Genomic DNA, 6,000 nt, shown 5'->3' with positions numbered 1-6,000 from the left:
CATCCCCCACAGTTACTACCTTTTGTACCACTAGCCCCTCCCTCCTAGATTGTAAGCTCCCAGGATCGGCCCTCCTATCCCTCTTGTATTGATCTGTATTGTTGCTGTATTGTCTCCCACTATAATGTAAAGTGCTGAGCAAACTGTTGGTGCCATAAATCCTGTATAATAATAATAATTTCCAATCAGTGTGTATCGCAGATTCCGTATCTGGAATGTCCCTGGCTGGGATTTCCTGCATTTCCCTGAGAGATAAATTAACATGAAACAGAAAAAATGAAATCGAGTCCCCAGGGGCGGAGCCTTCTAAACTGCTGTGATAATAACTGGCGCCCCCTGGGGACCCTCTTCTGACACTGCATATATGCCTGACCGAGCGGGAACCTTCTCCTGTCTTCCTGAGACGTCTTCTCCGCCAACATCATCCACCGCGTCTGCTGACACCATCCGATGCGTCCGCCGACACCATCCGACCTGTCCACCAACATCATCCACCGCGTCCGCTGACACCATCCGACGCGTCCGCCAACATCATCCACCGCGTCCGCTGACACCATCCGATGCGTCCACCAACACCACCCGACCTGTCCGCCAACATCATCCACCGCGTCCGCCGACACCATCCGACCTGTCCACCAACATCATCCACCGCGTCCGCTGACACCATCCGACGCGTCCGCCAACATCATCCACCGCGTCCGCTGACACCATCCGACGCGTCCGCCAACATCATCCACCGCGTCCGCTGACACCATCCGATGCGTCCACCAACACCACCCGACCTGTCCGCCAACATCATCCACCGCGTCCGCCGACACCATCCGACCTGTCCACCAACATCATCCACCGCGTCCGCTGACACCATCCGACGCGTCCGCCAACATCATCCACCGCGTCCGCTGACACCATCCGACGCGTCCGCCAACATCATCCACCGCGTCCGCTGACACCATCCGATGCGTCCACCAACACCACCCGACCTGTCCGCCAACATCATCCACCGCGTCCGCTGACACCATCCGACGCATCCGCTGACACCATCCGACGCGTCCGCCAACATCATCCACCGCGTCCTCTGACACCATCCGACGCGTCCGCCAACATCATCCACCGCGTCCGCTGACACCATCCGACGCGTCCGCCAACATCATCCACCGCGTCCGCTGACACCATCCGACGCGTCCGCCAACATCATCCACCGCGTCCGCTGACACCATCCGATGCGTCCGCCAACACCACCCGACCTGTCCGCCAACATCATCCACCGCGTCCGCTGACACCATTCGACGCGTCTGCCAACATCATCCGACCTGTCCGCCAACATCATCCACTGCGTCCGCTAACACCATCCGCCACGTCCGCTGTGTCCGCCAACATCAACAGACGCGTCCACCGACACTATCCGCCGCATCCACTGACACCATCCGACCTGTCCGCCAACATCATCTACCGCGTCCGCTGACACCATCCAAACTGTCCGCTGACACCATCCGACCTGTCCGCCAATACCATCCGCCACGTCCGCTGTGTCTGCCAACATCAACAGACGCGTCCACCGACACCATCCACCGCATCCACTAACACCTTCTGATGCGTCTGCCAACATCATCCGACCTGTCCGCCAACATCATCCACCGCGTCCGCTGACACCATCCGATGCGTCCGCCAACATCATCCGACCTGTCCGCCAACATCATCCACCGCGTCCGCTGACACCATCTGACGCGTCCGCCAACATCATCCGACCTGTCCGCCAACATCATCCACCGCGTCCGCTGACACCATCCACCGCGTCCGCTGACACCATCCAACCTGTCCTCCAACATCATCCACCGCGCCCGCTGACATCATCCGACCTGTCCGCCAACATCATCCACCGCGTCCGCTAACACCATCCGACCTGTCCGCCGATACCATCCGCCACGTCTGCTGTGTCTGCCAATATCAACAGACGCGTCTACCGACACCCTCCACAGCATCCACCGACACCATCTGATGCGTCCGCCGACATCATCTGACCTGTCCTTCTACATCATCCACCGCGTCCACCGACACCATCCGACGCATCAAAGCGCACAGAGGATCTCTTCTATGGACAATATCTTTTCACGCTGTGAAGGATCCTCCGGATTGCTCGGTGACAGATCTTCTCTGGATGGGAGATTTCTTCTTTTTTTTTTAAGCGGTAAATATATTTCTGGCTGAACTACATGTTGGTACAGAGTGGGGGGGTCTCCACACCTTCTAAACAAGGGGGGCTGTAACAGAACCGACCCAGTCTGCGCTTGGGTACTTCCATTATAATACCCCTTCCCCGTCCGAACACCGACCACTGACACCACCGCTGACCATACAGGACTAGATGACACCAGACTTGAAGTAAAACCAGGAGGTAGACTAGTTTATTTGAACACAGATACAAGATATATACACTCAAGGGACAATCCCCCCTCCCTGGATAATGACACAGGGCGGGACAATCCCCCCTCCCTGCATAATGACACAGGGCGGGGTAAGACCCCCTCCCTGCATAATGACACAGGGCGGGGAAATCTACATTTAGCAACAAGAGACACACCAACAGACAGTCCCATCAGGAGGGAGGGCTGCTGGGGACACCCCCACCAAGCCAATACACAAACACATACATCCCATAATAGTTTGCTCCCAAGCCAGACACACAAAAGAACAATGGGATGCAACCACATAACACCAAACAATCCACAACGCCCCCCCCCCCCCCAATATTAGGACAGATCACCCTGTACCCCTAACAGGCACAGGGTGACTTACACATAACAGGGATATGGGGAGCTGAGACAGGGGTCTCCCCACCTCTCCAAAGTGAGCTGTGTTCCATAGGCCCCTCACCCAAAGTCACTCCTGTCAGAGGGGCAATTTACTGTTTTGGGGGGGGGGGGGACTGTGGCCGGTGGGAATAAAAACTGCCCCAGTGTCAGTGGGAGTATAAATAATCACATATCAATAATCATTGGTGTCAGTAGGAGGAATAGTGTCCCATCATTGGTGTCAGTGGGAGGAATAGTGCCCCATCATTGGTGTCAGTGGGAGGAATAGTGCCCCGTCATTGGTGTCAGTGGGAGGAATAGTGTCCCATCATTGGTATCAGTGGGAGGAATAGTGCCCCATCATTGGTGTCAGTGGGAGGAATAGTGCCCCGTCATTGGTGTCAGTGGGAGGAATAGTGCCCCGTCATTGGTGTCAGTGGGAGGAATAGTGCCCCGTCATTGGTGTTTGTAACAGAACTGGACCCTGACTGCACTCGGGTATTTCCGTTAGACTTCCACTTCCCTGTCACAGATCCACAGACCCCACCACTGACCATACAAGACGAGACAGAACCAGACTTGTATTAAAACAGGAAGTGGACGGCTTTATTTTACCATAGACACAAGATATATACACAGGGCGGGAAAATACATTCAGTAACAAGAGACACACAGCAGACATCCCCCACCAAGCCAATACACAAACACATACATCCCATAATAGTTTGCTCCCAAGCAAGACACACAATAGAACAATGGGACCACAAAGGCCATTTACAAAAGGAACCTGGGATAGTTTTTAAAAAGTGGCATCAGGTTCCCCCCATAATTTATACCAGGCCCTTCAGGGTTGCTATTGATTGTAAAAGAGAACCCCACAAAAAAAAAAAGCATGAGGTCCCCTAAATTCTATACCGGACATTTTAGGTCTTCAAGGGGAAGTCTCATGCCAAAATCAAGTAAAAACGCCTAAGGTGCCCCCAAAAAACCCATACCAGACCAACGTGGTAAACCAGGAAAGGAAAAGGGGGTCTGTGTGTACCCCCCTTCAAAACCATGCCAGATATGCTCAGATAAGGGTCTGGTATTTATGGTTTTTTCGGGCGGGGGGGGGAACCTCACAAACAAAATTTTGTGCGTGGTAAAATTAGATTTTTTTTCTGATGGATTCGTTAGGTTGATATTACGGTTCCTCGTATCTGTTATGTTTCGGGATTCACTTCATTCCACTTGGATTTGGTTCATGTGCTCGGTGGACCGGATGTTTGGTTCATGTGCTCGGTGGACCCGATGTGTGGTTCATGTGCTCGGTGGACCGGATGTTTGGTTCATGTGCTCGGTGGACCCGATGTTTGGTTCATGTGCTCGGTGGACCCGATGTTTGGTTCATGTGCTCGGTGGACCGGATGTTTGGTTCATGTGCTCGGTGGACCGGATGTTTGGTTCATGTGCTCGGTGGACCGGATGTTTGGTTCATGTGCTCGGTGGACCGGATGTTTGGTTCATGTGCTCGGTGGACCGGATGTTTGGTTCATGTGCTCGGTGGACCGGATGTTTGGTTCATGTGCTCGGTGGACCGGATGTTTGGTTCATGTGCTCGGTGGACCGGATGTTTGGTTCATGTGCTCGGTGGACCGGATGTTTGGTTCATGTGCTCGGTAGACCGGATGTTTGGTTCATGTGCTCGGTGGACCGGATGTTTGGTTCATGTGCTCGGTGGACCCGATGTTTGGTTCATGTGCTCGGTGGACCGGATGTTTGGTTCATGTGCTCGGTAGACCGGATGTTTGGTTCATGTGCTCGGTGGACCGGATGTTTTGTTCATGTGCTCGGTGGACCGGATGTTTGGTTCATGTGCTCGGTGGACCGGATGTTTGGTTCATGTGCTCGGTGGACCGGATGTTTGGTTCATGTGCTCGGTGGACCGGATGTTTGGTTCATGTGCTCGGTGGACCGGATGTTTGGTTCATGTGCTCGGTGGACCCGATGTTTGGTTCATGTGCTCGGTGGACCGGATGTTTGGTTCATGTGCTCGGTAGACCGGATGTTTGGTTCATGTGCTCGGTGGACCGGATGTTTGGTTCATGTGCTCGGTGGACCGGATGTTTGGTTCATGTGCTCGGTGGACCCGATGTTTGGTTCATGTGCTCGGTGGACCGGATGTTTGGTTCATGTGCTCGGTGGACCGGATGTTTGGTTCATGTGCTCGGTGGACCGGATGTTTGGTTCATGTGCTCGGTAGACCGGATGTTTGGTTCATGTGCTCGGTAGACCGGATGTTTGGTTCATGTGCTCGGTGGACCGGATGTTTGCTTCATGTGCTCGGTGGACCGGATGTTTGGTTCATGTGCTCGGTGGACCGGATGTTTGGTTCATGTGCTCGGTGGACCGGATGTTTGGTTCATGTGCTCGGTGGACCGGATGTTTGGTTCATGTGCTCGGTGGACCGGATGTTTGGTTCATGTGCTCGGTGGACCGGATGTTTGGTTCATGTGCTCGGTGGACCGGATGTTTGGTTCATGTGCTCGGTGGACCGGATGTTTGGTTCATGTGCTCGGTGGACCGGATGTTTGGTTCATGTGCTCGGTGGACCGGATGTTTGGTTCATGTGCTCGGTGGACCGGATGTTTGGTTCATGTGCTCGGTGGACCGGATGTTTGGTTCATGTGCTCGGTGGACCGGATGTTTGGTTCATGTGCTCGGTGGACCGGATGTTTGGTTCATGTGCTCGGTGGACCGGATGTTTGGTTCATGTGCTCGGTGGACCGGATGTTTGGTTCATGTGCTCGGTGGACCGGATGTTTGGTTCATGTGCTCGGTGGACCGGATGTTTGGTTCATGTGCTCGTTAGACCGGATGTTTGGTTCATGTGCTCGGTGGACCGGATGTTTGGTTCATGTCCTCGGTGGACCGGATGTTTGGTTCATGTGCTCGGTGGACCGGATGTTTGGTTCATGTGCTCGGTGGACCGGATGTTTGGTTCATGTGCTCGGTGGACCGGATGTTTGGTTCATGTGCTCGGTGGACCGGATGTTTGGTTCATGTGCTCGGTGGACCGGATGTTTGGTTCATGTGCTCGGTGGACCCGATGTTTGGTTCATGTGCTCGGTGGACCGGATGTTTGGTTCATGTGCTCGGTGGACCGGATGTTTGGTTCATGTGCTCGGTGGACCGGATGTTTGGTTCATGTGCTCGGTGGACCGGATGTTTG

The sequence above is a fragment of the Staurois parvus genome, unplaced genomic scaffold, assembly GCF_062004578.1.
Source record: "Staurois parvus isolate SC_StPar_1 unplaced genomic scaffold, SC_StPar_1.0 ptg001207l, whole genome shotgun sequence".
Classification (NCBI taxonomy): Eukaryota; Metazoa; Chordata; class Amphibia; order Anura; family Ranidae; genus Staurois; species Staurois parvus.
The sequence above is the reverse complement of the archived record's forward strand: the minus strand, read 5'-3'. Positions refer to the sequence as shown.